Consider the following 25,637-nt stretch of genomic DNA (forward strand, 5'->3'; position numbering starts at 1 on the left):
TTTATTACGTATTTTGTTTCTCTTGCCTCAGGAGACATATCTAGAGAAAAGTTCCTACGGCTGATGTCAAAGAAGTTATTGCCTGTGTTCTATTCTAGGATTTTTATGGTTTCTAGCCTCACATTTAGGTCTTTAGTACATTGTTAATTTATTTCTGTGAATGGGGTAAAAAAGTGATCCTATTTCATTCCTTTGCATGTACAGTTCAGTTTTCTCAGCATCATTTGTTAAGGAGACATTCATTCTTCTTCCCATTGAATATTATTTCCTGTTTTGTCAAAGATTAATTGACCATTTAATTGTGAGTTCATTTATGGGTTTTCTATTCTGTTCTATTGATCTATGTGCCTATTTTTGTGCCAGTACCATACTGCTTAGATTACTATGGCATTGTAATATAATTTGAAGTCTGGAATTACTATGCTTCCATTTTTGTTTTTCTTTTTCAGTGTTGCTTTGGCTATTCAGGATCTTTTGTAATTCCATACAAATTTTAGGATTGTCTGTTCTAGGTCTGAAGAAAATGTTGATATTTTAAGAGGGCCTACATTAAATGTGCATATTGCTTTAGGCAGTATGGACATTTTATTACATATTTTTTGGTGTCATCTTCAATTTCTTTCATCAATAAAGGTACACTTAAATTTTTAATATGAAGTCTACTTTATCAGAGGGTGGTCTACTTGTTTATACAATTGGGAAAGGGCTGCCCCTACTAGCTATTATATTAGAGGGCTGCTGGCAATGTGCTCAGTCTTTAGATCAGTTTCTCAATGAGCAGTAGAAACATGAGTAGAGATCTGTCAAAATGCTCTTCATTCCTTACCAAACATTTGGCTTGGGTTTTTAAAAAAATTTTTAAGCTTATTTCTTTTGAGAGAGAGAGTGTGTGTACGCATGTGCAAGTTGGGGAGGGGCAGTGAGAGGAGAGAAAGAAGGAGTAAGAGAATCCCAGGCAGGCTCCACGCTTCATGTGGAGCCTGATGCAGGGCTCAGTCTCATGACCGTAAGATCATGCCCTGAGCTAATATCAAGAGTTGGACGCTTAACCGACTGAGCCACTCAGGTGCTCCCCTTCCCAAACATTTCAGACCTTGAGGGTACAGTGAGCAGGGTATATATATTTAAGAAGGCATATTGAATATTATAATAGATTTTTAAGACATTACAATGAAATTACAGCTGTAAAAACTAGCAAAATCTTGACTCATGTCAGTATTCACAGATAGAATTGTGGTTTCAACTAGGAGGCAGAAGACATAACATTTCTAGAGGCCATCGCATTTTTCTTTAGTTTTCAGAGCTATTGGACACATGTATTTAACAAGAAGAAACATATTTTTTGAGAAGCAGGGCTTGAGATGATTTTTAAATCAGCCCTAAACATTCTTAGTACTGTGACTTACGGTTCAGGCTTTGTACCTTGACTCCGGAACATACTAGACTGCTTGCTTTCCCTTTTCTTACTTTTCTTTTCTTTTCTTTTTTCTTTTCTTTTCTTTTCTTTTCTTTTCTTTTTTCTTTTCTTTTCTTTTCTTTTCTTTTCTTTTCTTTTCTTTTCTTTCTTTTTTTTCTCTTTTCTCTTTTCTTTTCTTCCTTCCTTCCTTTCTTTCTTTCTCTCTCTTCTTTCTTTCTTTCTTTCTTTCTTTCTTTCTTTCTTTCTTTCTTTCTTTCTTTCTTCTTTCTCCCTCAGAGTTTTGCAGGAATTCTAGGAACCCTGGCCAGATGGGAAAATACACTTTGCTGGAGATTCCTGAGATGATTCTAAAGCCCTCCTGAAATAAACAGCAGTACAGCAGTAAATTTTGAAGATAACATCTGCAGGGGAAAACATTTCTATGAGACACCCTGTGACTAGTAAGTCTCTGTGTTATTTGAAAATGAAAGGAAAATGAGATCTGGAAGCCCAAAAAAATCACAAATGTTTTGGTAGCCGGTATGCAGTGGTATGATGGGCTTGGGCTGGCTCATGACAATTTACAAGAATCTGCTGTGAACATCTCTACCCAGTAGCTTGAAATCAGTCATGATAGGATTCGTTATCCCACAGAAATAACAAATGCTACAAATCAATCCTTTCACTGCTTCCAAACATGACTGTTAGACATTTACTAACATTTACGGAGGAGACGAGTATTGCCTAAGGACCTTTATTTTGAGTCTTTTGGGTAATAAGAGTGCCATGGTTTACTGTCTTATTCAGTAGGTTTCTATATAAGGTTTGTGGTGGAGATACTGTTTTCAACTTGATTAAAATGGTGTCCCTGCAAGGTTTTGTGGTTTAAGGATTGGGTCTATGTTTTTATGCCTGGCAGAGAAAGGTCTTAGGGACTATGAGGTACGAGTGTTTAACCAGGTACTTACCAACTGGTACCATGCTCTCAGCTCTTAATACTGACAGGGTTTCCTCAGCAGGGGTTCCATATTCATTGGAATGTGATGGCAATACTCATGCACCAAATCTCCCTCGAACTTTTGACTCTTTCCCTTTGATATTCATTTTATCTCTTCTCTCATCCATATGCACAAAACCATGCATCAGAATCGGTTCTCCTCCCCCACCTCTCTCTAACAGCCTTATTGAGATATAATTGACATATGAAGAACTGCACATATTTAATGTGTATAATTTAAACATATGCAAACACTTAGAATACCATCACCACCAAGGTGGTAGACCTATTGAACACCTTCCAAAATTTCCTTATGTCCCTTCGTTTGTTTGTTGAGGTTTTTTGTGCTCAAGGAGACTTGATATGAGAATTACCCTGAAGTAACTCTGGAAAACAGTGTGAGTTCCCTCCAAAGATTCAAGGTAGAACTATTGTATGACCCAGCAATCTCATTTCAGAATATCTAGCCAAAAGAATTGAAATTAGGCTCTTGAAGAGATATCTGCACTCCCATGTTCATGCAGCATTATTCACAACAAGCAAGATATGAAAACTCAAGTGCCCACCAACTGATGAATGGATTTTAAAACATGGTATATACACACAATAGAATATTATTCAGCCTTACAAAAGAAAGAAATTGTACCATGTGTGATATGGATGAACCTGGAGGACTTTATGCTAAGTGAAATAAGCCCATTGCAGAAGGACACATACTTGCATGATTCTACTTACATGAGGAATCTAAACTCCTCAGTCACACCCAGTCAAACTCTGGGGTGTCTGAGTGGCTGTCATTTAAGCATCTGACTTTGGCTCAGGTCATGATGTTGTGGTTCATGAGGTCGAGCCCCACATCAGGATCTCTGCTGTCAGTGCAGATCCAGCTTTGGATCTTGTCTCCCTCTCTCTCTCTGCCCCCCCCCCCCCACACCTGCTCTCTCAAGAATAAATAAATACATTTTTAAAGAGTAAATAAATAATTTTTTTTAATAGTCAAAATCGTAAAAGCAGACAATACAATAGTGGTTTCTAGGGTTTGGGGGAAATGGGGAGTTTTTGTTCAATGGGTATAAAGTTTGTTATGCTAGACGAATATATTGTAGAAATCTGCTGTGCAGCCTAGTACCTATAAGTGATGAAATGGTGTTGTGTACTCATCCATCTCTTACACAACCACTCAACTTTATTCCTCTCCTAGGGAAATATGATTGTGTACCATCAGCCACAGAGAAAAGCCATTTGGTAATTATGTGGTTGAACTGACTGAGCTAGGTAATAGTGTTAGGGAAGAATAATGCCTCTTGTCTTTGCAGGGTGATGATATTGGACTCTCAGCTATACCAGGGACCTGGGATAAATCAATTGTTCCTGACATATGTAAAATGTACAACAGAATAAACCCTCATGAAAATAAAACTCTATGCAAAAGTCAACGCAATCCTGGGCACATTCAGAAAGATGTTAGGAACCAATAAGAAAACTGTGCCCTAGCCTCAATCAAAACCCCATCTGGAGTTCTGTATGTAGTTACGCTGCTTCCCTCAGAAAAGCTGACATAGGATGGGGAACATCCCAACAGGGACAATCCACATGGTAAAGGAGATATGGGAGGTATTGGGAGAGGCCTCCTATACGGACTGGAATCAGGAAGGCAGGGAGGAGTGAAAATCAACAGCTCCTGCCTTACTAGGATAAGAAAATGTAGGACAAATGAAAGGAATAATATTTCAGACAATAGGGGGCAAATTTATGGGAATTTTAACCTGAAAGGTAACAGAATCAAAAAGATTTAAATAAATTTAAAAGTTGACAAGGATACAAAGGAAGAAAACTCTCAACCATATTCCTTTCTGAGGAGGAATTTAGAATAAATTTCATCCTCTTCATCAATTATGCTTCTCTTTCCTGAACAAAATAGATGATGGCCCTTATGCATACAGAAATTCCTATGGTATATACAAAGAAATGGAGCTCACCCTTTCCTGGAACATCAAATTAAGAAATATTATCCAGAATTAAGAGCAATCTTTATTACCCTTGGAAATAATAATCTAACACTTCTTCATAGGTGAGTAATGCATGATTCTTTTCCAAAATCAACAATTAACCACAAACCTTTGGCTAGTCTAGAAAAGGTTTAAAGGATTAAGAATATTAGAACAGACTTAGAATAGCAAGTGTTCCAGCTCACATGCCTACACAAGACCACTCTATACTTTTAGAGAAAATGACCTGTATATGGCCAAGGACACCATTTTATTCTCCTTAATCTATCACATAAATTATCTCTTGTGTCTGTTAAATTATGTGCAGTTTATCTCTCTAAAGTCGCTTAATCTGCATCCTGGTACATTCTATCCATGCAGAAGTTTTTCTGTTCCCACTAGAATCTAAACAGAGAACAGAATATAACACTGTTGAATGAAAGCAGGGAGACAACAATCTAAATGCTAATGGACTGTATTTCTAAGGTCTTAGCCCAGAGATGGCAAAGTACAAGATAAGTTAGCTTCTGTGTGCATATGACAAAGCTAGAGCAAAGTGGGGCAAGAGAGCCCAAATGTGTATGTAGGTTCCTAAAATCCAGTGGAGCAAGCAACTTAATGCCCTGAACCAGCGTGTTTCCTGTTGGCTCAATGGCTGATGACACATTGTCTAACAGGGTGGCAATAGGGAAAAGGAATGCTTCCAGGCCTTCTTTTGTTTGATTTCTACCTTTCTATTCTCCAGTGCCATCTACGGTGTGGTTCTCAAATTTGACTCCGCATTGGAATCCTCTGGGGAGTTTTAGAAACTAACAATGTCTTGGCACCATTGACAGATTCTGATGAAATTAGAATTCGAATTCTGATGTAATTAGAGGTTCAGCCTAGGCATCAGGATTTTTAAAAGCTCCACAGTTGGTTACAACGGTGGCTAAAATTGAGAGTCACTGATTTATAGGAATTAAGAGATGGTCTAGGTAGTGCTTCTCAAATTTGAATGTATGAATCACCTGTGGATCTTATAAAAATATGGGTTTTCACTCACCAGGTCTGAGGTGGGGCCTAAGATTCTGGGGCCTAAGATTTCTAACAAGCTCCCCAGGGATGCTGAGGCGTATGTGGTCTGGGAACCAGATTTGGATTAACAGGACCCTGGAGCAGTGATCATTAAATTCCTGAAGCAGCATCCACATCACCGAGGAACTTGCTTAGAAATACGAGTCCTCGAGACCAACACCAGACCTGTTGAATCAGAAACAGTGGGGTGGGGATGAACAACAATCTGCCCTTGTTTTCCCTTTTCTCTCTCTCCCCCCGCCTCTCTCTCTCTCTCTCTCTCTCTCTCTCTCTCTCTCTCTTTTAAGAGGCTTCATGCCCAGCACAGAGCCCAGTGCTAGGAGCACCACCCTGAGATTAAGACCTGAGCTGAGATCAAGAGTCAGATGCTTAACCAACTGAGCCACCCAGGTGCCCAGAAATCTGCTCTTTTAACAACAGCTTTGGGTAGTTCTCATGTGAGCTAAAGTTTGAAACCACTGGTCAGAACTTTCATTCAAAGTGTGGTTACCAGACCAGAAGCATCGACATCAGCATCACCAAGGACGTTTTTTGTTTGTTTTAAATGTGTGCGTGTGTTTTATTTTTGAGAGAGAAAGAGCACACGAGCGAGGGATGGACAGAGAAATAGGGGGACAGGGGACCCAAAGAGGGCTCCGTGCTGACACAGCAGAGAGCCTGATGCAGGGCTAGAACTCATGAACAAAGGGGGAGATCATAACCTGAACCAAAGTTGGACGCTCAACTGACTGAGCCACCAAGGCACCCCCACCGAGGACTCTCTAAGGTGAATGCAGGATTTCAGACTTACTGAATCTGAATCTACATTTTAATAACATCCTCGGTGATTTCTATACATATTCAAGTGTAAGAGGCACAAGACTCAGCAAATTTCCTCCTCCGACCCTTGCCCAGAACAACTGATGATAAAACATTCATTTGAAAAGAAATTTAACAATATTGATTATAATTGTGATAATATGTGGCGGATTTCTTTTTAATTATTAAAAATAATCTTGTTTATAGTGACAAGCTTTAAAATCTGGCAAAGACTAATCAAACAAATAGAAACCACACATGATCCTACCATATGGAAAAAACTATTAATAACTGTTTATTCTTCCATCAAATAACAGTGTTTCTAAAGAGAGAATAAAAATAAATTACTGAGAGAGATCATTTTATCCTGCTCAAACAGAAACTTGGCGATGTTTTAACTGCATCTTACACCCATTAGATTTTGCCCAATGTGGCAAAAATATGAAGCTCTTGTTTAAGATAATGTGTGTTACTAAAGGGGATAACATCAAATCCAGTTCCTATGGTCATCTTGGGAATATGCAACCTCCTTGCCATGATTCAGAATGCTGAAACCAAGTTATTCTGTTCTGCTTCTAAGTTAGAATTTCAGAACTCATGGACTTAAAAATACCAACCAGTAATGAAAAACAGGGCAGCCTCATTTAAGTTACCAGCAGTGAATAAATTCCCAGAAAGTTGAAACACTGATGTGTACTGGTGACCTTTAAATATATAATGAATAAATAGTTTGGAAAAACAGTGATTCACATGGGTCTCAAATGTATTCTCTTTCAATGTATAGCAGGTCAGCTTGTTTTCTGTGAGAGAAGTCAGATTGTTCAAATTTTAAGAAACTTGGCTGCCTAGGTCTGCTACATCCAGAGCTGTCAAATCAGAAACCTAGCAAAGGAAATGGGAACTTGCACGTAGAAACCAAGATTCCCAGCTCCATCACACTAAGCCAGACCAGGGAAAGCTAAGAACTTAAACTTTTTTTGATGGCTTTTTCTCTAAAAGACTGTTAGGGTATCAAACTCCAGCGTGAGAAAGAAACTACTCTGGCTGTCTATCAGCACTGGAAGGAGCAGCTGGAGCAAGAAATCTATTGCTTCTGTGCAAAGAAAAGAACTGAACATAGTGGTGGGAAGTAAGATGGTTTGAAAACTAAAAGATGGAGAATTTTGGAGAGTCAGGGTTGGACATTAGAGTAGGAAGGATGTGTTGTAGGCTGCACCTCTCAAGGAGGTGAGACCAGTCACTCTGATGCCTTTGGAAAGTGTGTGAGGCTGTGTCTATTTTTTAGTGAAGTAGTGGCTCTGCATTACATATTGGCATACATATGGTTTTGCTATAAGGCACTTTTTCACGACCCTTTATATTATGGTAATCCATAGTAGTTTAAATTCTATGTATAAGTAGATTTGTATAGTCAAATGAATTTCATATCAGACAAGTAAAATAATACAAAATAGTTTTAGAAAAAGGTCATTGGTTTGTAAGAACCTGCGAAGGTGATTAAGGTGATTACCTTATCATCAATATAAATATAATTATGTGCATAGCAACTTCATTGTTGAGATGTTCTATGTTCAACACCACAACAATGTTAGTTTTTCCCCCAATTTGGAAGATATTTTTGAGATGCTGATTGAAAACCAGTTCATGTGACATGTATAATAATTTTGGAAATCAAAGCTGAGATAGCAACAGAGATTTGGAGACAGACAAACAGTAAAGAAGTGACATTAATATAAAATGTTATGAGCCAAAATAAAACAAAAACAAAAAAACAAAAGCATGATTTCAGTACAACCCCAACTTGAAAGTCCCAGAGATAGCTTTTGACATACACTGGGCCCCATCTCACATGGGTCACTTTATCCAGAGAGCTTTAACGTTAAGGATATATTTACTCACTACATGGAGGTTAGCTCCATATAAAATTAGAGTAGTCCAGAGGGGTATATTTTACAAATATAACAGAAATATTACTCTCCAGTTAGTTTCAGAGTGGGGAAAAATTTAACAATCCCCTTAAATAATTTTGGGAGGTGGGAGGTACTTTCATGTTGTCACATTACCCATTTTTCTTTTTGTCACTCATGTAATTAAGTACCTTAATCGTGCAAAATAATAATAATATGTAAAACAATATTGAACTGTGTTCAAGGTCTAAAAGAAATTTAAAAAGGAGGTGTCACAGCACTGCTTTGTTGAAGGTGAATGCTTGTAAAATATCAATATTGTGTCCCTGCTAATGGCCAGGTAGCAGAACATGAGGGATTCTGACCCTACATCGCAGTGCACTTCATTTCCCCCACACCGTGGCTATGTTAGGACAGGAAAATACTAGAATCCAAATAGGAACTCCTCAGGAACAGAGTTATTAAAGGTCAAAAGATGAAATGGGATCACTCCATACTTTTGAGACCCCTAACACAGTAGCCCACCACATCAGTTTGGAGACACAAGAGATTCTTAAGAGGACTGGAAAAATGGCTGAGACTTCCAAGGGCCTCCAATCAGTTACATTGTCAGTCACCCCATTTTCTTACCCAGTGGTTCTTAGTTCTACATTAGAATCACCCAGAGAGCTTTCAAAATAGAATCTGATGCTCATCTTGTATCTACAGCCAATCAAATAAAAATTTCTGTGATTGGAACCAAGACATTCATATTTTCAAATCACCCTTTGGTGATTCAAGTGTTCACTCAAGGTTGAAAACTACTGCTTTAGCCATATCCCAAGAATGAAACTCAACACAAAGAATTGTAATAAACTTCTTAAATCACCTGCAGTAACTATCATCACTGTCATCTAGGGCTATCCAGTATGGCCCTTAAATTAAGTTCAGAATTTGCTGGGTTGGCCATTGGATCAGATGGGAAAAATCAGCTAAACAAAACACAATTCTTGGATGGAAATTTAGCTTTTTGCCAACCGCGTGTTTGAGTATTTGTGGCCCAACTTCAAATGAAAACAGAAGTGTTTTCTTTTTTTTCTAACTAAATCATAATGTTCACAATATACAGCTTGACTGGCAGTGCTTGTGGGCAACTGAACAACTTCAGAGATTCCTTTTTTGCTTGAAAGTACACTGTGGACATTTATTTTATTCATTTCCAGAACAGGACTCTGAAAGCTGGGCTTGATTTTGCCTTAAACAATCTGTGGGATTTGGAGCACAAGCCAGACCTATCTAGATTTTAATGTTGTTGACTCTAACTAAAATAAGTTTGGACTGAATGATCTTAAAGATCATTTTCCATCTCTTAATGTTTCAATTCAATAATGTATAGTTTTCTCCCCCTTCCCAAGGCAAGTGCCCTCAAATCACTTAGATTCATATGGTGATACCATATATTTTCACTACTTAGGCCACATATTAATGGCAAAGAGTTACACAATAACTTGATTGTTTTGCGTGGTGTATAAGAAGTACCAAAAGTACTAAGCTTTTCACAAAGGACAGCACAAAGTTTAAGTGTCACCCATTCATTAAGTGTGAAGAGACATCTCCAGTAGAGACAAAGAGAATATCTGCTTTCTAATATAAACATCTCTTTTGTATAAAAAATTATTGTCTCAGGAGGCACTCACTGAAGGGAAATTACTGGCCCTGGAGGCAAAGATGTGATAAGATAATGATTTCTATTCTTGCATTTCGGCCAAATGGTAAATAAGTCACAAATGAAATAACTTTGGCACTATTAATTCTCAAAAGCAGATTTAGGCAGAGACTTCAATAAGCCTGAAATCAGCACTTAATTTTTCATTTTCTCTTTTCTGGGAGCCTTCAATGGAACAGTTTCAATTCTAAATTTAAGATATGTTGCCAAAAACTGATTGAAAAAACATGGTGCATGAAAAGATGTTTAGGTAGGTTTAAAAAAAACACAAAACCTGGATATGAACACTGCTTGAAAGGAAAATAACTTTTGCACCATACTTTTATAGACTTTAAATAGAAAAAGACTCCTTTCTTTAGACTTTGGAATAACTTGATGCCTAAAAATATATATTTTTTTGCTGTTGATATTTTGAGAAGTGTAGGGAAAAGCTTGGAAGTTTAAGAACTTCATTTCAAATGGAAATACTTCGCATAGTTTCCACATTCTCTTTTCTTTTCCCATTTCCCTTAATAATATTGGATTTTGAAGTTATTCTGTCTTCATATTCTCCGACATGGATGATTTTGCCTTTAAACTGAGAAATTCAAAGAAATGATGATGAAAGAGTTATGTATATTCTACTCTACATTTTGCTAAGACTTCAGGTAACCTCTTCGTATTTGAGTGATAAAATTATTCCACCTGGAATTTCTTTTTTTTTTTTTCTGAAATTTATTGACAAATTGGTTTCCATACAACACCCAGTGCTCATCCCAAAAGGTGCCCTCCTCAATACCCATCACCCACCCTCTCCTCCCTCCCACCCCCCCCCCAACCCTCAGTTTGTTCTCAGTTTTTAACAGTCTCTTATGCTTTGGCTCTCTCCCATTCTAACCTCTTTTTTTTTTTCCTTCCCCTCCCCCATGGGTTCCTGTTAAGTTTCTCAGGATCCACATAAGAGTGAAACCATATGGTATCTGTCTTTCTCTGTATGGCTTATTTCACTTAGCATCACACTCTCCAGTTCCATCCACGTTGCTACAAAAGGCCATATTTCATTTTTTCTCATTGCCACGTAATATTCCATTGTGTATATAAACCACAATTTCTTTATCCATTCATCAGTTGATGGACATTTAGGCTCTTTCCATAATTTGGCTATTGTTGAGAGTGCTATGAACATTGGGGTACAAGTGGCCCTATGCATCAGTGCTCCTGTATCCCTTGGATAAATTCCTAGCAGTGCTATTGCTGGGTCATAGGGTAGGTCTATTTTTAATTTTCTGAGGAACCTCCACACTGTTTTCCAGAGCGGCTGCACCAGTTTGCATTCCCACCAACAGTGCAAGAGGGTTCCCGTTTCTCCACATCCTCTCCAGCATCTATAGTCTCCTGATTTGTTCATTTTGGCCACTCTGACTGGCGTGAGGTGATACCTGAGTGTGGTTTTGATTTGTATTTCCCTGATAAGGAGCGACGCTGAACATCTTTTCATGTGCCTGTTGGCCATCCGGATGTCTTCTTTAGAGAAGTGTCTATTCATGTTTTCTGCCCATTTCTTCACTGGGTTATTTGTTTTTCGGGTGTGGAGTTTGGTGAGCTCTTTATAGATTTTGGATACTAGCCCTTTGTCCGATATGTCATTTGCGAATATCTTTTCCCATTCCGTTGGTTGCCTTTTAGTTTTGTTGGTTGTTTCCTTTGCTGTGCAGAAGCTTTTTCTCTTCATAAGGTCCCAGGAATTCACTTTTGCTTTTAATTCCCTTGCCTTTGGGGATGTGTCGAGTAAGAGATTGCTACGGCTGAGGTCAGAGAGGTCTTTTCCTGCTTTCTCCTCTAAGGTTTTGATGGTTTCCTGTCTCACATTTAGGTCCTTTATCCATTTTGAGTTTATTTTTGTGAATGGTGTGAGAAAGTGGTCTAGTTTCAACCTTCTGCATGTTGCTGTCCAGTTCTCCCAGCACCATTTGTTAAAGAGGCTGTCTTTTTTCCATTGGATGTTCTTTCCTGCTTTGTCAAAGATGAGTTGGCCATACGTTTGTGGGTCTAGTTCTGGGGTTTCTATTCTATTCCATTGGTCTATGTGTCTGTTTTGGTGCCAATACCATGCTGTCTTGATGATGACAGCTTTGTAGTAGAGGCTAAAGTCTGGGATTGTGATGCCTCCTGCTTTGGTCTTCTTCTCCACCTGGAATTTCTTGAAATAAAATTACTATCTTAGGCTCAAAATAGATTGATGATATAAATATGATAAATATGGGAGTAAATAATTCTTTCACAACTACAAGACCTTATGGTGCCAAAAGAAGAAAACATTCCTCTTCAAATTTATTCCTATTCCATATTAAACAGGCTACCGACCAGAACTGAAACTAGATAAACAGGGATTGGATCTCCAATTCCAAATATGATAGTTGCTTAAAAGGTATGTTTTAACTACTCTAACCTAATCTGAATCCTTTTGAACCTGGCTTGTTAAAGTTAGAACTGGTTTGAATTAATTTACATTGGATTGAACCATTTTCACCAATTTTCTCATGGTCTTAGCCTTGTCCAATGCCTGACTGTCAAATAAGACAATGCACTTTCTTCAAGAACAGTACACAGGCACAAAAATATAGAGATGAGATCAAAGGGGGAGGAGGCCAATATTAACTATAATTTTGTAGAAATATTGTGTAAAATGCAAGAGATGATCAGAATTTGGGGGCCAAAAGTCAAGTCAGGAAACCAGAGGCGGCATGAAATCTTTCTAAGCACTGGACACAACCCAGGTTCACTGAGAAAAACAGGGAAGTTACAGGTGACACCTGTAACACTTCCAATCCCAGAGGCAGAGTCTGTTCTGCTTCAGGCTGTGTAAAACTTTGCAAGTAATTATCCAAACTCTTCCAAGTGCTGCCTCTGAAATGAACGCATGATGAGGTGCCCAGCATCCAAATAACAGTTTTGAGTATGCTGTACAGCTGAATGCTTTCTGTAGGAAGTGTACTGTTTTGTCTGAGATCAATAATGTCCTATAAAACGGTAAACTGGACCTTCATGGTCAGTCTGCCAGCACAACTATGATGGTGTCAAGAATTTTCAATGGAAGGGTATCAAAAATAAATTTTAACAATACCATTCCCCAAAGTGCTTAGGGATCAGGAATGCATGTGGTTTTTCAAGCATGCTTGATTCAGAAGCATCTGAAATCAATGTTAACCCGGTTCAGCAAAGTGAGTCATGGCACAGAAGGGTGCCAATGTCCCTGGCAGCATGAGTGACCCTTTACTACACGCTGAGTTCTGCAGCTCTTACAGGGCAGTTCCAGAGCTCTACCAGGCAGCATTATCACAGAGTCTATATGGTGGCACCACCTTGCCTTTTGTTTCCTCAGCTTCCAAAATGTCGCACCAATACATAGGCTTGCCTTAGAACTAAGACCTCCAACCCTGTTTAAATAAGTAAGGACTATTTTGAGATAAGCTCATCAAAGGTTTAAAATGTTGAACTAAAATATTAACTTGAGCTAGTTCTTAAAGACAATCCCAGGTTTGGTTTGTTGTTCTTGAATAAATAAGTACACCTGAAGAGGTATGATAGATTATAATGCTGAACGCTTACCTCAGGGAAGGTGGTTATTAACTCAGAAATGAGTGAATCAGAGACCATGTTGAATGCCTACTCTACAAAAGGCCTCCTTGCTGGCCTTCTCCTACTGAACAACAGGCTTTATCACATTTGCCCAAGTTTCAAATTTCAAGATCTTTCTAAACCACTATTTGTTCTTGTATGTCACTTTCAATTTGATGTTTAACATCTGTTGCCTGTTTATAGGAAATACATGCACGCGGCACTGCTTATATGCAACATGTAGGTTTACTATAACAGATTTCATCAAGTGGGAATTAAGTCAAGGTGAACTTTTATTTAAGGTCATGTGTTTATTTCAAATCATTTTGCTGATGACATAATAACTGCAGGCTGATCAAATAAAATGATCTCAAGCTATTCCAGGCAAGAAAAATCATGACCATTGTTCCTTTCTCAGTAATATCAATTTCACTTAAGAAAAGATTGTTTTTATTTGTTTCAAGAACTAAAACAAACTGCTGACTTCAAGCCTTAAAATTATTCATAGATTTATGGGACCCAAACCAGACTTTGCCACGTGCATCATACAGGTACTGGGAGAGAAATGAGATTTTAAAGAACTTCCTATATGTGAAATAAACATCATAACTTTGTCATATGAGTTGATAATGGTACAGAAGTAATTTAAACCTGCTTTACAAATTGGGAGGATCTAATATGTAGAGTGATTCTCTGTTGAAAATGGGAGCAAGTGCTAGTGGCAAAATTGAGGGGCTTTTGTTGAATTGAGGATTCATTGTACTCTTTCCCCTTGCCCAAAGAAACTAGTACTAAGTTCAAAGAAACAAGCAAATATTTGAGTATGCATTAAAACAAAGGTTATGTCAATCATGTTTGGGGAGCTGTCAGGCTTACCTTCTCCTGATTGGATGTGATAGGTGGGGTCATGATAGGGAGAATACAAGAAGGAATTTCACGGCCAAAACCTCAGGGCTCTGCTCTCCTGAAATCATCCATCTGGGAGCCTCAAGTCCCAGAAATCCCTCCAACACAATCCCAGCCTCAAAAGAAGAATGGAGCATGAAGCTCAGGAACGGTTTGAAGCAGCCTCCGCCCAAAGTGTCCCAATTAATCCCTAGGTTCTGTCCTCATGTACTATTCTAACCATTGTTATTATATTCTCCAAGCTAATTTATATAGTCTATATTATGGGTTTAATTTGTTTCTGTGACAAATTATTTTCTTTTTAACTCTAAGTTTTCTTTTCTTTCATCTTTTAGTTTCCAGTTTTTATGGTCCCATCTAACTTTTGTCATATTTTATTCATTCCTGACTTTTATTCTTGCCATTTTATAGGGCTTATTTTATGCCACTTTATCTTACTGGTTTATTTCATTATGTTATCTTTGTTATTTTTATCATCTAAGATATCATTCTTGTTTTCTTTCAAATATTACTCAGCTTTTACAAATGGCAGACAGAAATATTGGCTAAAAGGATGCATCTCGGAGGTCAATCTAGGCCCTAAACAAGGAATGTTGAGAGATATTTTTCCCTCTTCAGGGTTATATGACGTCTCTTCCAGAGCTCCACAATTAATTCCTGAATTCCCACCCAAGATAAATCTTTTGGTTGTGAAATAAGTCCGAAAAGAGAGTTTGACTACCATCCTGAACCCTTTATGCGAAGTAACCCAAGCAGCCTACAATCCAAAAATATCCCGTCAGCATAAAGATGATACACCCCTGTGGACAGTACACATGAAAACCAAATTACAGTAGTCTTCCCTCACAAATTAGCCAATCCATTTAAAGAAACTGTGAGAAAACTGTATCATTTCTGCTCTATAAAACTGTTGGATTCTGGGTAAATTCTGGGGAAAAAAAACCCTGTTTATCAGGAGAAAGAAGGCCACAGGAGTTGCAACCAGAAGGAAGTCAGGCAGTTCAAGTTAAGGAAAGAAATTGGCTCATATTTTCCAGATTACTTTTTTTTCTTTAAAAAATTTTTTTTTAGTTTATTTTATCTGTTTTGAGAAAGACAGAGAGGGAGTGGGGGAGAGGCTGAGAGAGAGGGAGACAAGGATCCCAAGCAGGCTCTGCACTGTTAGCACGGAGCCTGATGCAGGGCTCGAATTCACGAACCGTGAGATGATGACCTGAGCCAAAACCAAAGGCTGGACACTTAACCAAATGAGCCACCCACGCACCTGTATTTTTTCTTCTATAAGGAGAATGGCTTCATTGTTTTTCTCTTGATACTTCAATAGAATAGGATAGGATCATATAGAGAATTCAAATGACAAAGTTCTAAGCAAGCAAGTGAAAACTCACTCAATATGCTGCCACCCTGAAATAATCACCATTGACATTTCATGCCCATCTTTTCATCTGTCTCATTATGAACAAATACCCATGGACATATGTCATTTTAGATCAATGACATTATATCTTGTGTGCTTTTTAAACATGTCTTATGTTTTCTTATAATTTGTTTTATTTATTTATTTATTTATTTATTTATTTATTTATTTATTTTGCTTATCTTACCCTTTCCCATTTCATTCTATTCTCTCAACCTCTCTATATATTCCTGACCGGCAACCCATGTTAACAAACTAGTTTAAAACTTCTATGTTTATATATACGCTCACAAACACATATATACACGTGTGCATATGCATAGACATACATATGCCTCAGGAAAGGCTGGGTTACGCCACTATAACAAATGACCCCCAAATATAAACAACAGTGATTTCTTGATTATGATATATTCCCATTTTAAGTCAGCTGCATTTCTGCTCCTAGTTATCTTTACTCTTAGGTCCTGGCTCATGGGGAGGTTGTTGCAGTGATGGTGGCAGAAGGAAAAATATGGTGTTGCCACTGAGCTAAGATCTAGGCAAGAGGTACCCTGCCCTAGTCCACACTTTGGAAAGCACTGAGGTGGCCCTCCCCAGTATGTGCCTCCTAATGGGACAGGCAGTCTAAAGGGCCAAGGGCAATGCCCTCTCTATGTCCATGTCTCAGGCCTCCCTGCCACACCGCTCTGGACTGTGCTGCAGGTATTGGGATCCTAGAATTCCTGCCCAAATGCGCTCTGTGGGTGGTCTCTTCCCTGAGTTCATCCCTCTGAGGGTAGACAAAATTGTAGGAGCATATACCCCTTTGCCTGAGAGTTAGTCAAAGGTTAGCTGTTTGTGGGGAATGTGGATGAAGCTTGAAAATATGGGCTGGCATATTCACAGAAATGAGCTCAAGTCCCTCATGGTATGAAATAGGTGAAAATTAAGACTGGTACTTTATATTATTTCAGGAGGATAGTCAGTGTGGGGAACAGCTTAATAAATAAACCATATATTTCCCACTGAATTAAAATATATATATATTTTTTTACATATAATTGGGATCACTTTTTGACTCTGGAAGAAGAAAATCTCTTCTACGTGTATGTCAAAACTACAATAATTTCACAGGTAGTTCTATTCTTTTTTCTTTTTATGAAATTTATTGACAAATTGGTTTCCATACAACACCCAGTGCTCATCACAAAAGGTGCCCTCCTCAATACCCATCACCCACCCTCTCCTCCCTCCCACCCCCCATCAACCCTCAGTTTGTTCTCAGTTTTTAACAGTCTCTTATGCTTTGGCTCTCTCCCATTCTAACCTCTTTTTTTTTTTTTTTCCTTCCCCTCCCCCATGGGTTCCTGTTAAGTTTCTCAGGATCCACATAAGAGTGAAACCATATGGTATCTGTCCTTCTCTGTATGGCTTATTTCACTTAGCATCACACTCTCCAGTTCCATCCATGTTGCTACAAAAGGCCATATTTCATTTTTTCTCATTGCCACGTAATATTCCATTGTGTATATAAACCACAATTTCTTTATCCATTCATCAGTTGATGGACATTTAGGCTCTTTCCATAATTTGGCTATTGTTGAGAGTGCTGCTATAAACATTGGGGTACAAGTGCCCCTATGCATCAGTACTCCTGTATCCCTTGGATAAATTCCTAGCAATGCTATTGCTGGGTCATAGGGTAGGTCTGTTTTTAATTTTCTGAGGAACCTCCACACTGTTTTCCAGAGCGGCTGCACCAGTTTGCATTCCCACCAACAGTGCAAGAGGGTTCCCGTTTCTCCACATCCTCTCCAGCATCTATAGTCTCCTGATTTGTTCATTTTGGCCACTCTGACTGGCGTGAGGTGATACCTGAGTGTGGTTTTGATTTGTATTTCCCTGATAAGGAGCGACGCTGAACATCTTTTCATGTGCCTGTTGGCCATCCGGATGTCTTCTTTAGAGAAGTGTCTATTCATGTTTTCTGCCCATTTCTTCACTGGGTTATTTGTTTTTCGGGTGTGGAGTTTGGTGAGCTCTTTATAGATTTTGGATACTAGCCCTTTGTCCGATATGTCATTTGCGAATATCTTTTCCCATTCCGTTGGTTGCCTTTTAGTTTTGTTGGTTGTTTCCTTTGCTGTGCAGAAGCTTTTTCTCTTCATAAGGTCCCAGGAATTCACTTTTGCTTTTAATTCCCTTGCCTTTGGGGATGTGTCGAGTAAGAGATTGCTACGGCTGAGGTCAGAGAGGTCTTTTCCTGCTTTCTCCTCTAAGGTTTTGATGGTTTCCTGTCTCACATTTAGGTCCTTTATCCATTTTGAGTTTATTTTTGTGAATGGTGTGAGAAAGTGGTCTAGTTTCAACCTTCTGCATGTTGCTGTCCAGTTCTCCCAGCACCATTTGTTAAAGAGGCTGTCTTTTTTCCATTGGATGTTCTTTCCTGCTTTGTCAAAGATGAGTTGGCCATACGTTTGTGGGTCTAGTTCTGGGGTTTCTATTCTATTCCATTGGTCTATGTGTCTGTTTTGGTGCCAACAGGTAGTTCTATTCTGTATCCTAATATCTGGTAAGGCAACTCCTCTCTCATTAATAATTATTTTATTTTTCCAAAATATTATATGCTATTCTTGGATATTAATTTTCCACATAATTATTAAGAATCACATTATGCAATCCATTACACAAAACTGTTTGGATTCTATTAGGAATTATATTACATTTATACAGCATATAAATATAACACTGATATTTTTGTTATTAGCAAACCCATCCAAGAATAACTGTGCCTTCAACTAAGATTAACACTCTTCTGACCTTTAAAAAAATCTTTTTTTTTAACATTTATTATTGAGAGACAGAGAGAGACAGAGCATGAGCATGGGAGGGGCAGAGAGAGGAAGAGACACAGAATACGAAGCAGGCTCCAGGCTCTGAGCTGTCAGCACAGAACCCGATGTGGGGCTTGAACTCACAGACCATGATATCATGACCTGAGTCGAAGTCAGACGCTTAAACAACAGAGCCACCCAGGCACCCCTAAAAAATTTCTATACAACTGGCCCTGAATTTTTCTAGTTAAATTTAGTGCTAAATATTTTTATAGTTTTCATTACTATTTTGAGTGAAATGTTTACCATTTCATCTCCATATTTTTATTGCTACTATAAAGAAAACATTCTTAACTTTCCCTTGTTTTACTACATTTGTTAGGACCATCAATACAATGGCAAAAGCTGTCAAACTATCTAATCTCTGACTTTAATTGAAATATATTTTTACCATATAGAAAAATGTTAGCTGTTGGTTTCTGATGAATGATCTTTATTTCACTCAAATTATTTATATTCTTTCTCTACTTTGAGAACTGTTGCTGAACTATAGTCTCATTCTGGGAACTATAGTTCTTTTTCTGCCTTGTATTATATAGGGTCAAGGTCAGCTCCAAGGAGCAGATAACCAAAAGTAGCAGTGGCTTAAAACATAGAGAAGTTTATTTTCCTGTGTTGTACAAAGGTGGTAAGTCAAGAACTGGTATGACAAACCCACAATCATTGGGACTCGCTCTCCTATTATTTATTCTGCCACCTCAACATGTGGTGCCATGGCTGCCTCGAGGTCGACTACCATATTTTTAATTCCAGCCAACACGAAGACGAAGATAAAAAAAGGAAAGGGCAAGTTTTCTTTCGATAAACCTTGTAAAAAGATGCATATACTACTTTTGCTTGCATTACATTTGTCAGAACTTGGTCATGTCATATGGCCATGCCTAAATGCATGGGAGACTGGGAAATACAGCTTTCCACTCTGTTTTTCCTGCCATTTGTGGTTTTAATTTTTTTAATGTTTGTTTTTTATTGAGAGACAGAGAGACAAAGAGCATGAGCATGGGAGGGGCAGACAGAGGGGGAGACACAGAATCTGAAAACAGGCTCCAGGCTCTTGAGCTATCAGCACAGAACCCACCGCGGGGCTGGAACCCACAAACTGCAAGCCTGAGCTGAAGTCGGACGCTTAACTGACTGAGCCACCCAGGTGCCCAGGCCTTTTGTGGTTTTAAATAAGTATTTTATAAGATTCCATTTTCTCTCTTTTGTTAACATATTATTTTTTCTTTTTTAACTTTTTTTTAGTGGTGGCCCTGCAGTTTGTAATATATATTTACAACAAACCCAAGTCTACTTTCAGATAGCACCCTACCACTTCACAGGTAGTATAAGTCCTGATCATTACAAAATAATCCTAATTCTTCCTGTCTGTTTTTTGTGTCATTGCTATCATTCCTTGCACTTATATATAGGACTACATAAGCATATAAATATACATATGCACCAAAGATATATACATAAGCATACTGATATTATTAGTTTGAACAAACTTATCTATTAGATCAATTAAAAAGAAAAGCTTTTATTTACTTATTTATTTTTAATTTTTTTAAATTTTCATTTATTTTTGAGAGAGAAAGAGAGACAGAGCATGAGCAGGGAAAGGGCAGAGAGAGAGAGGGAGTCACAGAATCTGAAGCAGGTTCCAGGCTTCGAGACATTAGCACAGAGCCCCATGCAGGGCTGGAACCCACTAACTGAACTGTGAGATCACGACCTGAGCCGAAGTCGGTCGCTTAACTGACTGAGCCACCCAGGTGCCCTATTTATTTATTTTTTTAAGTTCACTTATTCTGAGAAACAGCGCAAGTGGGGGAGGGGCAATCAGAGAGGGAGGGAGAGAGAAAGAGGGAGAGAGGGAGGGAGGGAGAGAAGGAGGGAGGGAGGGGGGGAGAGAGAGAGAGAGAGAGAGAGAGAGAGAGAGAGAGAGAGAATCCCAACCAGGCTCTGTGCTGTGAGCACAGATCCCAACACGGGATTGAACTCACAAAATTGTGATACCATGACCTCAGCCAAAACCAAGAGTTGGATGCTTAACCAACTGAGCCACCCAAGCACCTCAAAAGTTTTTATTTTACCTCCATGTATTTCTTCTCCGTTGCTCATCCCCTTTATGTAGATATGAGTTTTGGACTTCCATTACTCTTTCTCTACCTTGGTGGATTTCTGTTTTGTTTTCTTTTCCTCTCTCAACACTTGAAATACTTCACTCTCTTCTTATTTGCTCTCTCTTATCTCTTAGAAGTTGGTTATTATTCTTATATTTGTTCCTCCATAGATAAGCTGTTTTTTTTTCTTTCTCTAGCTTCTTTCAGCATTTTTCTTTCTCTTTGATTTTCTGTAGGTTGCAATGATATGCCCAGGTGTAGTTTTTGGCATTTATCCTGCCCGATGTTCTCTGAGCTTCCTGTGGCTTGGTTCCTGGCATTGATTTAGGGAAATTCTTAGTCATTATTATTTCACATATTTCTTCTGATCCTTTCTCTCTTTTTTCTCCTCTGGTATTCCCATTACATATACGTTACACCTTTTGTAATTGTCCCACGGTTTTTACCTATTCTGTTCTGTTTTTCAGTCTTCTCTTTGCTTTTCTATTAACATATCCCCAAATACAGAGATTCTTTCCTCAGCTGTGTCCAGTCTACTAATAAACTCATTAAATGCATTCTTCACTTTGATTAGTGTGTTTTTAGCTCTAGGATTTCTTTTTGTTTTTTGCTTACACTTCCCATCTCTGTTTACATTGTTCATCTGTTCCCACATGCTGTCTAGCTATCCAGGAGAACCCTTAGCACATTCATCATAATTGTTTTAAATTCATATCCTGATAATTTCAACATACCTTCCATCCTGGTTCTGATGCTTGCTCTGTCTCTTCTAATAGTGTACTGTTTTGCTGTTGTTTTGTGTTTTGTTTTTGTTTGCCTTTTGGAATGCCTGATAATTTTTTCTTGATAGTCAGACATGATGTACTGAGTAAAAGGAACTCCTGTAAATAGGCTTTTAGAAATGCTGTGATGAGATGGTGGGGGAGGGGAAGTGTTCTACAATCCTGTGATTAGGTCTCTCCCAGTGAGCCTGAGCCTTCCGACTATGAACTTCACAAGTGTGCCTTAGCTTTTTTCTCCTGCCTAAGTGGTTCAGGATGGCTAGAGTGGGCTGGAGTTGGATATTCCCCTTCCACCAGATGAGTTAGGCTCTGGTTAACTTGTGTCCTGTGAGTACAGTCCTTGTTAAGAACAGAGGGCTCTGACCAATTTCAAAATGGTTCCTTTTCTCCCCGCAACCCTGACAAAAGCAAAAGGGGATTTTGGTGGGAACCTGGTGAAGCTCCTAAAAGTTAATCTCACAGTATTGGTCATGGTGGGGTGGGAGAGCTTTTTACTGGGTTCACCTGGAATTTTTAACTCTCAGATTTGTCCAAACTGAACCTCTAGAAATTATACTACAGCTCAGCACTGGTTCCTGCAGCCCTTTCTGCTTGTGAGTCTGCTCAGGTAAGTGGCGGCACCCTGAACTCACCTGTCTCTCCAGTTTCTGGGGCCATGGTGTGCCCTGTGGCCTCCCCTCTCTTATGGATCCAAGTACAGTTGTTAGTGTTTCAGTCTTTACTTGCTGTCAGTGTGGAATAGCAACTTTCTTACAGGTGGAACTAGAAGTTGGACATCAGTAATGCATTCTTTATTCTAGGAAACCACATACTTGGCTAGAAATGACGTTTTTGTTATCATTGAAGATGTGTAGAACAGGTACTAAGGTACAACTGACAGCTACTCTCGTAATTATTTACTTTGGATTTTTATTCTTTAAGTTGTTTATTGCAATGAACTATATAGAGAGGTTTCCTGATCTGAAAATTCTTGGAATGAAAGTTACTTAGTCATATTATAATATTTTCAATATATCTCCCTAAAAATATAAATTTCCAAATAGAACCCATGAGGTAGAAAGTATGAATATATCATTACTAAAGAAGATATTACTGGGATGCCTGGGTGGCTCAGGTCACGATCGCGTGAGTTCGAGCCCCGCCTCAGGCTCCTTGCTGACAGCTCAGAGCCTGGACCCTCCTTCACATGCTGTCCCTCTCTCTCTGCCCCTCCCCCTGCTCACATTCTGTCTCTCTCTCTCTCTCTCTCTCAAAAATAAATAAACATTAAAAAAAGAAAAATAAATAAAAAAGATATTACACTACTTGTAAAAGTCCTCTATTAAAAAGATACCAGCACCACTTGGTTTTATGATTTAGTTCCACTGATACTTCAAAAATATAAAAATACACAATTCAAGTGTCATTTAGATCACTGTGGATCATAAAAAATGAAATCTTCCCAAACCATTTGATAAAAACATTATTTTTATACTAAAAACCTGTTAGTAATAAAAACTGTAGTTCTGACATAAATTTATATGCAAAACTTTTAAGTAAAATAATTATAATGTCCATAAAAAGATGTTGGTTTAGGAAGCAAGGGATGCCCCCACTAGGAATTTTTCGGGTGGGCTTTATCATGATTTTTTTTAATTCAATCTTCTGAATGCTGGGGTGAATGTGAAGTAATTTAAGCCATAGCTACCAATAACAGCTACAACCTATCTAAAAGCTTTGGAAAGTGGATGCTATTCCTCAACTTCTTATGATATTACTTAACTGCTTTAAGCTTCAATTTCTCCACTTATAAATTTGAAATAATAGTAGAGTTCTTGGAACAATTCAATGAGAACATAAGTGCAAGGTATCTATTATGTTTTTGGTGTATGATGAGTGCCCAATATTCTCAAATGCATTTTCCATTTCCTATAACAGAGAGGAATTTGTAATGCAAAGACCCTATCATAGTAACCTGTCTAAAACAATTTGCCAGTAGAAAATTAATTCTTTCAATATCTTAGTTTTGAGTTTCTTTACTTTTCCAGCTTTATGAGTGAAAAACCTGGCAAAGTAGCATAGCTATTTTTTGGTTTTTTTGAGAGACAGAAAGACACACAGCATGAGCAGGGGAGGGGCAGAGACAGAGGCAGACACGAAACCTGAAGCAGGCTCCAGGCTCTGACCTGTCTGCACAGAACCCTACACAGGTCCTAAACACGAGATCATGACCTGAGTTGAAGTCAGACACTTAACCAACTGAATCATCCTGGCGCCTTTATTTTTAATTTTTAATTTTAGAGAGGGAGAGAGTGCACAATTGGGGGAGAAGAAATCAGGGGCAAGAGTGAGAACAGAGAGAGAGAGAGAGAGAGAGAGGAGAATCCCAAGCAGGCTCCAGGATCAACATGGAGCCCAAGGTGGGGCTTGATCTCACAATCCTGGGACCATGACCTGAGCCAAAATCAAGAGTCAAACGCTCAACCAACTAAACCACCCAGTCACCCCTGGAGAGCTGTTTTCAAAACGATTTTTACTTCATTTAAAAATTTATTTCTCACTTCCCCCCCCCCCCCAAATTACAGGAACTCTCAAAAGTGCACGAGATACAATAGTAAAAAGTATACATAGAAGTTTTTTTTTTTTAATTCAAATGGGACATTGAAAGGGTAAATAAAATCATGAATTATGCAAATGAAAATCCTGCATATCACAGAGTCCCAAGAGCTTGCTGTACTTAGGCAATGTACTTCACTACAAAATTTCTTGCAGAAAGTGCTGCAAGATATTAACAAGCTTCCATTCATTTCAAAACTGAATTTTCTACTTTGATTCCTATTCCTTTGCTCTTTGTCTGTCCTAATAGTCATACTCCTCTTATAAAGTGTATGAAGATTATTTTGATATCAACTCAAAAATCTGATAAATTTTGTGCATGCTAGGCATCAACATAAACATGATTTCAAAAAATCTGAGTAGAATTATTAATGGCATTTTCCCAAACTACACACATGATTGGGGTTGAGAGGGTTATTCTATTATGGGCCATTTTCCTAGGAGTAACTATGAATTAACTAAACACAAAACAAAACAAAACAAAACAAAACAAAACATTTAATCAGTGAGACTTAGAATTATAACAATTTGAATGGTAACTAAGAGAAACCCCATTTATATCTTAAATCAAGAAAAATGGGTCACAGAAGGCTTAATAGTGAACTTGTCTTTGCCTACTGTCACCCTGGGTATGTTTCTTAGGCCACAGTTAAAGTGACTATTTCTCACTCAATTTGAACTTCGCTAAAGCCATTTCCAAGTCTGGGAACATAACCAGAAAGCCTAGGTTTTAAGGGTTGGGACTGCTGTGATAGGTCAAGGGGCTCTCAACAAACTACCTTCAGATATTCAGTGGATTCTGTTATAACTTCTTGAGAGGTTTCTGCCCTCTCGTCAATGCTTTACATTAGGATCTAGTAGGTTTCAAGTGTGATAACCCTGTTACTTTATTCTTAACCATAACAACTCTGCCAAGAGCCTTATAAGACTACTTTCAGCTTTCACTTAACTACCTTTAGCCTTGATTACAAGAACAGAATTTGAAGATGTAATAAGTTATGAGAGCTTAATGTAAGTAAGATCCAAGTCAATGCAGCTGCAAAATTTGCATTTTAAAACCAACAGAAGAATGGGTCCGGCATAAATGGAATCCAGACATCAAATGTTAAGGATTACTTTAAGTTCACTTTCCCACTTAGCTTATAACTTAAAGAACTAACACTCTAATGTTATTTTCGAGCAGAAGTTGGCAATTCTTTTTCCTGTAAAAGGGGACATGACATTTTAAGCTTTACAGACAGTACTTTCTCTGTTGCAGCTACTCATTGCACGCAAGCAGCCATAGACAATACCTAGACTAATGGGCATGGCCATGTTCCAGTAGGATTTTATTACCAACCTGGAAGACCAGATTGGATTTGCTACCAGTAGTCTGTGTACCCCTACTTTAGAAAAACTGGATTTTTACCTTCCAGTTACAAGATTGATCTGTAGGTTTTTAATGATAAGAGAGATTTGTCATTAGAAGTATTAGGTGACTTGTAATTA

Source organism: Prionailurus bengalensis, chromosome A2 (assembly GCF_016509475.1).
Source record: "Prionailurus bengalensis isolate Pbe53 chromosome A2, Fcat_Pben_1.1_paternal_pri, whole genome shotgun sequence".
Lineage (NCBI taxonomy): Eukaryota > Metazoa > Chordata > Mammalia > Carnivora > Felidae > Prionailurus > Prionailurus bengalensis.